At 38.1% G+C, this 11,745-nt stretch overlaps 1 protein-coding gene across 1 annotated transcript in view; it reads left to right on the top strand.

Moving 5' to 3' along the window:
- The first annotated feature begins 5,434 nt into the window (after positions 1–5,434).
- Positions 5,435–11,745, top strand: part of Prp18 (pre-mRNA processing factor 18) — a 34,952-nt gene continuing 28,641 nt past the window's right edge. The window contains exon 1 of the mRNA XM_081756301.1: positions 5,435–5,571. The gene's annotated coding sequence lies outside the window, so the exon portion shown is untranslated. The remainder of the gene's footprint in view (positions 5,572–11,745) is intronic.

Below are 11,745 nucleotides of genomic sequence, written 5' to 3'. Positions count from 1 at the left end.
TTTTTCTTTAATGAAAATGTAATAGTAGAAGATTTTAAGGGATTTTCTTTTAGATTCCACATGCTACAACAGTCCAGAAGATCTGAGAGGTTTTTTTTGCAGTTCAATCACATCTTGAGCTGACCTAATTTCCCGAAATAATTTGCAGTCGTCAGCAAAGAGAAGAATTTTGGTGTCAGATAACTTAAGATAAGACGGGAGGTCATCTATGAAGAGAAGGAAAAGAAGTGGGCCCAGAACACTACCCTGGGGAACACCAGAGAGAACAGGAACAAAATTCGAAGCAGATCCAGAGAGAACAACACGTTGTTCACGTTCAGTGAGATAGTCTCGTAACAATGAGAAGAAGTTGCCGTGAATATTAAATCTATGTGCTAGTTTATGAAGAAGAAGCTTAGTGTCAATGCAATCAAAAGCTTTAGTTAGGTCTAGATAGATTACATCAAGTTGTGTACTATTCGACAGAGATTTAATTGCTTCCAAAAGTAATAAAGATAAATTCGTGAAAGTAGAACTGCCAGGAAGAAAGCCATGTTGAGCAGGATCTAAGTAGGGTGAAACAAATTTATGCAATCTATCTTTGATTATTTTCTCGCACACCACAGAAAGGATGGATAAGAGAGAATTGGGTGTGTATGTTCCTGTTTCACTAATAGAAACTTTATCAAAATCACTTTGAAAACACTTTACAATTATTATATAAGTCTAGTAGTAGAGGGAACAAAACTAATAACATTCGTTTAATATGGTTCTGATCTTACATTCACTTTCATAGCACTTTGCAATATTTTGTCACTATATGTTTCAATAATAGACGATTTCAACATTTTGACCAACATATTACACTCTTTGTAACTGCCATTTCATCCATCATCATCACCATCTTATTTAGCCTAGCCGGCATAACAGTGGAACGTAAAACTTAAAGATTTCATGTCATTTCATTTTTTAGAATTAACGTTCCAACAACTAAATACATACATCTGGCAAGAGGGATCCCACCTAAATGCACCTTATGGATAACCTATGCGCAACTTCCGGGTGGCACGAATGATAATTCAGACTGTGATGCCAAAACAAAGCGTCACCTCGGGAGTGAACTGTTGCAGTTAGACAAAGAGTGTAAAACACAAGTTTTTGATTTGGTATGCAACTTCAAATGACCAAAATTTCAAATTTCCATTGTCTATGAAACCTACGAGATTTTGCTTACATTCTGGTTCCCACAGGACTGAATCATAAGTATATTAACTCTTTAGCTCAAAAGGACGAACACTTGTGTATGGATGTCGCAATGCTTAGGTTTGGAAAAGAAAGTCGCAGTTAACAAAGCAATGTTCTTAATTTGACACAGAAAAATTATAAAACACTATAGGAGAAATAAAGTTGAAAATTATCCTTTTCTCCATGACAATCGTTACGTGGTCTTAAATGCCCAACGAAGACCAATGAGAACAACATATACTATCACAAGACCTTGCAGCTGCCTCTGGGTCCTAAGTATGTATACTAGCAGTTACAAGAATTCACATTGTGCTTACCTCAACCTACCAGGTGCATTCCCCTCACACATCAGCACCAGGCACGGTTACAGTGGTGTATAGCCTACAGTGAGTGGATCCCGGAATAGTGGGGTAGTGTACTTTTCAGTGACGAGTCACGATTCAGTTTAAATGGTGATTCACATCATTTGTTTCTTTGGTGAACACCAGGAACAAGTTATCACCAACAAATTTTGAAAGTGATAGGTATGGAGACCTTGGTATAATGGTGTGGAGTGGAATCTGTTAGGGGTCTATATACCAGCAGTTAACGGAAACCGCTGAGATTTAGAGGAACGTCATCCTTGAGCAGTATGCTCGAATCAGGGACGTACGGAAGGGGGGGGGGGACACGGGGGTCCGGACCCCCCCGAAATTTCGACTTTTTAAAAATTTAGTCTAATTTTAGGGGCAATTTTAGCAATTTTAATATAAAATAGCTTCATATTTAGTTTGAACCCCCCCCCCCGAAATAAACTCCTGGGTACGCTACTGGCTCGAATTTTCCGTGGTGTATACGGTGCTGAATGGATGATAAATCACGTCCACATAGGGTACAGATGGTGGAGAATTGCCTACAACATGAAAAATCACGCGTCTCGAATGGCCAGTGTGGCCACTGGCAGTGGCGGATCTAGGCCAGGACCGGGGGGCCTAGGCCGGCCATTTTTTTTCTTCATAATTTAAGCTATTATTTATATATTTTTGAAAGTTTATATATACCTATCATACTCTGGGTACTAGCTTCCCCCCAGTTTTTATCTTCTAGATCCGCCACTGGCTCTCCGGCACTCAATTCACTTGAGCATGCATTGGATGCTCCCGGCCAACAGATTACAAACTTAGCGCCTCCACCATGGTCAATTGCTGAACTGCGCAAGGTGCTTGTGAACAGGGCCGGCGCTAGCATTTTTGCCGCCCTGGGCAGTACTTTGACATGCCACCCCTTTATTCCGCAAACCTTAATTTGACAGAAGACGTTCAAGTGTCATGAAAAATAATGGGGCGTTTACACTTAGTCGATTTGCGTTCGATTCAGTTGAATTGACGTCACTTTCAACTTAATCGACCGTGTAAACGGGAATTCAACTTAATCGCTTGTTGATCGAAAGCGACTAATCGACTGGCAACTGAATTAAAGAACGTTCTATTTTCTGTGGTTGAAATAATTGAACACATCCATCAATCTGATTCGGCCTAGTTGCTTCGATTTAGTGGCAAATGCAGCGAGTCGATTTAGTCGTGCGACTAAATCGACTAAGTGTAAACGCCCCATAAGTAAGATGCCCCATTTAAAATCATGTATGAAACGGAAAAGCAAACAAAAAATTGAACTACTTCTCTCGAATGCTTAAATGCTGGAATTTAAACGACTCCATACATGACACAATATTCAGTATGTTCAATTTCGCTGTATATCTGTGATATACAGCAGCACATACAGAAAATAAAACAAAAAATATGCTTAAGTCACGACTAAAAATTTTAATTTTTAGGCTTATTTTATATCAAAAGGTGTTTCCATCAGAGTTGGAGCATGAAGATAATATAGTGAATCAGATATTACTGCAAAACTAAGTGATTAGTCTAAGCCTTATAATGTACTAAAACACAATAGAGATACATAAATTTAACATACGTTAATTGAAACTAACTTTTCTTGCTTTGATATGAGCAAATTCCTTTATCACATTCGCGTAGCCCAATGTTTCAGCCAAATTCGTGTTCTATTGATATCATCGCTAGGCCACTCAACCGTGTTTCAGATATGGAAGAACGTAGATAGTTTTTAGTAAGCTTAAGTTTCGAAAAATTTCTTTCTCCACATGCCATGTTACCGGTAAGGTTAACAAAATCCTAAGTGCAACACTGACATTGGGAGCTGAGTCATGTTCCTTAATTAATTTTAGTCTCTTTTGCTGAACTTTTAGGCTTATTTATAGCGGATAACATCTTCTGTTCGTCTTTCAAATCACTGTGGTTATATCTTTCGATTCTTCGTGTGTTAAAAAGCTGGCAAGTTTAGTACACTTTTCAGACAAAAGTTCAGGTAGCATATCTTTAAGATTACTTATATCGTAAAGAAAATCGAAATACTCGCTATGATGTTTAAGTTGCTCAAACCTTTCTCTTCAAGTTAATACAATCGCGTCTAGAACTTCGTAATAGAATTCGATCTTGTATCTTGTTTGTGGATCTTCAATAACTCCATCCTCTGTCTCGTACTGAAACTGTCTTTTCTTTCGACTTCGAGCTTTCACTGTATTACCTATTCGTGGATCATCCATATCTAGTGCTGATGCCAACTTCATCGCATCAAAAGTAAGATTGAAACTTTGCACTATTTCTGTTCATGTCAAAGTACTCAGATATATTTTCAAGAAACCCGACTGCATCCAACACATGAGAATCAACGCTTTGGACACTTTTGCTTATGTTTATGTGGAGTAAAAAGTGACATCAGATAACGAGTGAGCAGAGGAAAGGAAAGTCACGCAGCTGGTTTGCCATACACAGAGCATTGTGGGCGACTATTTTATTTGTTCTATTGTCGTTACTTGTTTGAAGTAAGGCATCATAAACCTCCAATATTTGATATCTAAGTGGAGTCACTGTTAATATGCTCCTATAGTATGGCCCAACGTTGAACTGACGCAGAAAAAAGTCAGAAACGTTTCTAACTATACAAAAAAAGAAAGAAAGAAAAAACGGCGCACTGAGATGCTGTAGGCTAGAATGGCCTGTCTCAGATGGGAGTGTACGTTTTGCATACTTGGAGTGGAGGGTTAGAACATTGCTGAATAGAAAAAAATTGACACCTTGATAATCTTATCCACCCTAGCTGAAAATCTTATCTACACCGCTGCAAGGAAAATATTGAAGAGATACCTGCTGTGGCTAGTAGTTTGATAACTGAAAATGAAGGGAAATGCTCTGAATTTCCTGTGGGAACATTTTCCTGAATGTGAGTGAAGTAAGTTCAATTACATTCACAGGTGAACACAATTATATTTTTCCATGTGGGCCTATTACGAAGCATACATTTTGATAGTATTCTTTTTTCAAATTTTGCCGCCCTGGGCGGTGGCACGGCTCGATCCCCTCGCGCCGGCCCTGCTTGTTAATGAGTGGGATACTTTACTACAGAAGCTGCTTGATGGTCTAATCCATAGTATGGGTGCACACTGTGTACCCTGCGTAGCTGTTCGTGGTAACCACATCCCAGTGTTATACTCTTGTGCCAATAAAAAACCGGACTTGTGATGGCCAATAGATGGTGACCCGCGTGGCCTAAGTGTATTCATTCAGATTTTTCAATGCTCAGCTGTCATTGTAAGCGTCTGTTTTGTCCACAGGTATATGTTTACATTTCTAAGCGAGGAGAAACGTTTTTAACATTAGGAATTAGATTTCTGAGCTTTCGGCAACTATAGCTATGTTAGCCCATCACTTATGCGGGATGACGTCGCTCGGCGATCACACTGCCTCTGGGGAATCGTGGAGGAAGAGAGAAAGCTGTCTACTACCATTGTGTGGGGTACTATCCCAGCATTTGGCTGGTATGAATGAGGAAAACCTTGCTCAGGATGGCAGGATTGAAAGTTTTTTTTTACACTTTTTCGACCGATTGTCTCCATTGAGAATCGAACCTGGGACCGCTTGCACATGGAAACATTTTTGTACCAATTGTTCATTGCCACTGTTCTCTGAACATTCCTTTAAGTTTGCTAATATTGGAACTGCTCATTTGCTGAAGAATGAAGTACTTATTGTATGCAAAACTTCCAAAAATCACTTAAAACTACTATGCGTAATATCGCAAACAAAAATGACGTAAAGTTTGCTTTATTGAAACAAGTCATTACGAAGTGTAGTCCCTGTAGTGAACCACAGAATATTATAAGTTTACCTTCGATCAGAAGGAAAAGGAAGAGGAGAAAAGGTTAACAAAAAAGAAGAAGAACTTAAATATTATGGTGGATGAATGTAATCCATAGTAAATATATTTAGCAGCGTTTGTTTAATTGTAGTAAGTAATAGATTTGAGTATTTGTAAAGTAGTAGATTTTACCATAGACAACAGAATAGTCATTAAAAATAGCTCGTCGTAAAAATGTTAATTTTACCGTTAAAACGAGTAAGTGCAAATGTAAGTGGGTTGTGTAAGATATTTTATAGTTCCCACTGTTGGAGGATTTTTATGGTATATCATGTTTATAACTTTAAAAGGGCTACACTAAAGTAAAAATAAGTGGATAGCTACATACCAAACATGGCAATGTTGCATAATAGTTTCTGTAGTGTAGGAAATTTGCATTGTTTCGTGCAGATCAAGTTTAGGTACACCACTCGAAATAATTGTTGAAAAATTATAATTCTGTAACAGATTACCTTTTTATAGTCTCCAAAAGATTTGTACTGGGCGATTGACGATGCCCTGGTTAGCATAGATAAAGTTAAACGGAACTACCAAAAGTAACTGGGATATAGTATACGTAAAGCCGCGTCAGTTGCCGAAGGAGCTGGACGCTCATACTTTCAGGGATTATTCATTGAGTATCTACGAACTTACCAAGGGGGTAACAAAGCGACTTTGGTTTACTTACCGACTGATACGAAAATAAAACAGAACGTACCTGTACTTCATATCTGCATGTGTAGTGCCCTTGTACTTTATCCATAACTATGTGTGTAAGGGGGGGGGGGAATTTAACGCATATCACATGTCTTGTGCACATGGTTGCTTCTTACTTTTGCACTACCTAGAACATTTATGGTATTTCATGTAGAAGTGGTAATAGAACACAGAAGAAACGCAGATCACGACGTCCTCATGTATACTATTACCATTACTGTATTACTCGAGCAGACAGTTCTACCAAATTTTGATACTGTATATTTCGTACACTTTCAAGTTAGGTTAGAGCTTTCTGTTTCTTTTAGCAAGTGAAGTGCTCCATTACTACTTGCAGATTGAGCTCAGGAGGTTTCAGTATAAATACAGTATGGTCGTATGGCATAAAAATTACAGAGCTTAAAACACGAACCAACTTCGTGCTAGGTGGCCACTAAAAAGCACCAATAGTATCTAACCGGACATATTTTTGAATTTAGTGACGGAGGGGGACAGAATTGTTTGAGTTAAAATTTTTTAGCCTACTTTCTTGGTATATTTTGTGTAATTTTTGTTGATTCAGGTTAGGTTAACTTTGTATCGGTTCGGCCTATGTTTAGCAGAAGGGGTCCAGCATTTTGGTAATTTCTGTTCACATTCGGTTAGTTTAGAGTAGGTTAGGTTAGTTTAGGCTAGCTTAGGTTAGTATATGTTAAATTAGTGTAGGGGTCCCGCATAATTTTCCAAAAAAAAAAAAAAAAATGATAGAATTTCGCTTATTTCTATAATATTAGGTAAGTTTAGATTAGTTCAGGTTAGCTTAGCTTAGTTTATGTTAGGTTAGGTTAGATTTGGTTATGTTATGTTGCGTCTAAGTACTTGCATCATTCATTTCTCCTGTAAATTTTGTGTTTTTTACGTGCTCCTGGACTCCTTGTACTAAACATACTTCATTGGTTCCCCAGTTTCAAAACTATCCCTCTAAGCGAGACAGGTCAGGAGTGCAAGGGGGCCCGAGCGGTAGCAAGGGGGTGCGTCTGTAAGGAGGAGGTGCGTCAGCGACGGGAGGTGTACGTATAAATGAGGATAGTGAAAGAGTACACTTACACATAGGCCTACAATACTTTCCCTACCACTCAAAATTCATTTCAGTATACTGTGCATTCGTAGTAATTACATTCACACACTCATTCCTACATAAATGATGTTTCACATCTATTTTACCTATAACTTTTCTATTTGGTAGAACTGTCTCCTCGAGTGAACACAAAATTATAATTGTCTCATGATTTATGTGTAAACACAGTGTCCGACCATGCCATAACAACTACAGTGGTCACTTAAAAGCACGAATTCTATCTAACCGAGTCAGAGCAGGAGCGCAGAAGTGGAGATGATGAGTATGCACATAAATGAAGATGATGGAAGAACCATTTATATGGTGTATAAACAAGTGCCTTGCTGTGTGGTACAAGCTTCGCGACACTTCTATAATCACTTTGAATAGTGCCTTAACATAGTAGACTTTCCATTTCGAATTTCTACCTTATGCATGTAAGAGATAAGATCCCGATGTGTTTTCATTGCTTATACAAGCCTATCGAGAAATCAAGTAACATATTTCTGTAGGTTTTACAAATGTATGCCCCATAAAATGGAATAGCACCCAAAGTTTTGATCCATTTGTTTCAGATGCAACGTTCCTTTCATTCGTTTCCGCTCGTCATTTCTGTTTTCCCTCCGTTACTGCAGCATACACATCATAGATTAGTTAGTAAGTCAGTGGGTTTGAAACTCTGCCATATAATGCTCCAATCCAATACGCGAACACGTGTAGTCCAGCATTTGACTTCGCTTTTCTTCTTAATTAATCATCATACACTGATGATCGTTATTACCTTTCATTTCTTCGTAAATTTTGTGTTTCGGGGAGGCCGTCTCCAGCAATTAATCCCTTGTTCCTTCTGAACATGTCTTTCAATATATTTTATTAGATTTTACCTCTAAATTTGTAGAAATGTAGAGTTATGAGTGTGAATCCGTAAGAAGTCCTCTAACATATATAATTTTATGCGTTATCAATTTTTTTCCACAATCTTCATTTATGTTGATTTCCTCTGTCGCTAATGCATCTACTTCTTCCGTACGCATCTTCGCACGCTGTTCCAGCAGCGCTCTTGCTTTGATTCGCTTTTAGTCGCCACCAAGCACAAGTTGGTGTGTCTTTCTTTCATATCTGTTTTTTGCATATACATCCGCAAACGTATTTGTTCCATAAGGGAAATCCTCGTGAAGTGAATGTGCACCCATGAATGCAACTCTCCCATAAGGAACAACCTTAAGGGCACTATAAATGATTTTCGTGATGAAATAATTGCATATGATATGACGGGACGTCATCATTTCCAGTTCTCATGTTTGCGCACGCAGTTGGGCAATATGTACTTAGTTATTTGGGCATTTACCTGGATAATAGCAGTCCAAAACGTCTTAGGAAATCACTTAAAGCAAGAAGAATGCTTCTTTAATTTGACAGACTAGTCTTAACCAGGGGCCACGGTGGCTCAGTGGTAGAGCGTTCACCTCTGGTGCTTGGGGTCCCGGGTTCACACACTGCTCCCGCCAAGTGAACTTGTGGTGGACAAACATCATGTGTGTGGGTTTTATCGGGGTTCTCCCGCTTTCTTCATTCCACCATTTCATTCATTTCTCATAATCAGCTTCTCCTTTAGCCTAACCGGCATAACTTTGGGGCGTAAAGCTCAAAGGTTTCATTTCATTTCATTTCATTTTAGTCTTAATTAGCACCGACGGTAGTCTTTACTTGATTCAGGTCTACAATTGGAGTCCAACTGTAAATTTATTGCATATACGTCCACTCTTAGTTCCTTTAACAATCATTTATTATTATTATTATTATTATTATTATTATTATTATTATTATTATTATTATTATTATTATTATTAAGGATGTGCTGATATATCGATATCGGTGATAACGGCCACTTTTGGGGAGTATCGGTATCGGCAAATGGACATCGATACTTTTTCTGAGCTATTTTCAATTTATTTAATATTAACAGTGTCATTTATATTTCATCGGTTACTTTTAGACTTAAAGTTGATCTAAATTATTATGAATTGTACAGTCGAATTCTTTATGCACGTGTACGCCTTTGATTTGCACTACTCGTGCTCAACTGAAGTTTTTAGTCTCTCGATGCCTAGATAGTGGTGAAGAAAAGCCAAAGGTCCTCAGTCAGGGTCATGGGCGCCCGAAGAAAATTTTCTAGGGGGGGGGGATTCCATGGATGCTATATAACGTCTGGTATTTAATATACGTGGATTGCTATATTACGTATACATTTTCGTGAGCCAGGGGGGTCCCACCATGTCCTTCCCCTTCGGGCGCCCATGGTCACGATAGCACCCATAATTTGAATCCCAAACGAGACAGAGGTTCGATTCAGAAAAAAAAATGCTACGGAAGAAAGCCACAAAATGCTCACTTTGTCATTATTTTCTCCTACTGACTGGTTAAAAACAAAGTTAATAAATAGTTTTATCGTTTTCGACTTCGCTTAAATAATCCTGTTATTTTATTTTATGGTACACAGCATCACCTGGTTCAACACGCATAATTTTGTAAACAATAAAAATCTGTAACGGTAGTATCCGTTCGCATTATATGTATGTAATAGAGACTAGTAAATACAATGTAACTATCAAAGTACATTATCACACTAAATATCAATCACTGACTCTTAGAATTAAGTTGACACTATAAGTATTTGCTGCTTTTTAGTTCATTTTATGTGAGCTGGATTAAATTTAGAGGAAATGTATTTTTTTGTGTGGAACCTAATATGAAATTCTGCTTTTTGTCTTTGTATGTCAAATATTGGCCAATGTTGATCATTTCATTATTCTGAAAATTCGTGGTAATATATAAGAAATGTGTCCAAATATATCGGTATCGGGTATCGGTGAAAAAGTGGTATCGATACATCCCTATTTTTTTTTATTATTACGAGTAGCGTTACATTGTTGGTGTAGATTAATTTAAGGAGAGTTTGACTGTAACGATTCAACATTTTGGGGGAAAATTAAACTCAAATACAAAAAAAGTGCATCTTTACAAGTATATTCCCTCCAATTGTGCACTGATTCATAATATGCATGCAAACATATACCGTAGATTTATATACATACAACTGCTTAATACAAATGTTGACAAAACTATGATAAGGCAAGAGCATATCTTTTCCACCTTGGTAACTATATTTAATCTAATTTAATTTGAATATAGGAAAACAAATAGGGCTAGATATATTCCTGCAGACTCAGAGCATAAAAATGAAAATTTTATGAAAGTATGTACTATAAGCAGGGGTGTCATTTGGGGAGGGCAAGGGGAGCATGGTTTTTACTAAATTATGTACTAATATAGCAGTATAAAATGCGAACAGTTATGTCGGTGGATGTCCCTGGCAAAACCTGAAATGACGCCACTGGGAATAAGGTAAGATTATCACCTCCTATGTAATGCCTATAATTTAGAGATTGCAAGTATAAATCCATTACTATATTATAAATAGTTGTACTACTGACTATAGGCCGCTGTGGCTCAGTGGTAGAGCGTTCACCTCTGGTGCATGGGGTCCTTTGTTCGATCTCAATTCGCGCCAACTGAGCTTTGTGGTGGACAAACACCGTGTGCGTAGGTTTTCTCGGGATTCTTCTGTTTCCTCCTACTCATCATTCCACCATTTCATTCATTTCTCATCACCACTGTCTCCTTGAATCTAGCCGGCATAATTACGGAACGTAAAACTTAAAAGACTCGATTTCATTTAGTACTGACTATAAAAAGAAGCTCGACGTTTTAGTCAAAAACACGTGATCTGAGTCAAAATCATTTACTCGATCAAATTTCTATCAGCGAATATCTACTGAAACGTAATGAAATCGAGCCATTTCTGAAGTGATTGATCACGAGTGATGAAAAGAGGGTAACCAAGAACAAGTGAAAAGAAGGTCCACAGTTTGTGGCAAAGTCCACACTGACGCCGAGGATGGTTATGCTGTGCTTTCGGTGGAATTGGAAGAGCATCATGCATCATGAGCTTCTGCCACCGGGTAGAACGATAGGCTCGGACCTGTGCTGTCGATAATTAGCACGAATACACGTAGCAATTCAAAAGAAACGGCTGGAACTGGTTAACAGGTAAGATGTACACCACGCTGACAACGCCAAACCTCTTACATCTTTAAGGACTGGTCAGAAATGGAGGAAACTTGACAGAGGTTTTGATGCATCCATCGCATATCTCGGACCTGGAACCGCCAGACTCATATGCTTCGACTTCTGCAGAACTACTTAAATATTGTTAATTTAATTTCATAAGAGTCCTGGGGGAACCATATATGACTTTTTTTTTTTTTTTTTTTTTTTTTGTGCCAGAAAGCCCGTATATTCTAGGGCGATGGAAGTATAGGCTGGTACTAAAGTAAATATACACCCTTACATTGATCAAGTATAACATTCTAGCTTCTGGGTTTATTTGCTTCGGCTTTCCAAGGTTAAAG

The sequence above is a fragment of the Thermobia domestica genome, chromosome 4, assembly GCF_964235325.1.
Source record: "Thermobia domestica chromosome 4, izTheDome1.hap1.1, whole genome shotgun sequence".
NCBI classification, from domain to species: Eukaryota; Metazoa; Arthropoda; class Insecta; order Zygentoma; family Lepismatidae; genus Thermobia; species Thermobia domestica.
Note: the sequence above shows the minus strand (reverse complement) of the source record. Positions and strands in the feature narration are given on the sequence as shown.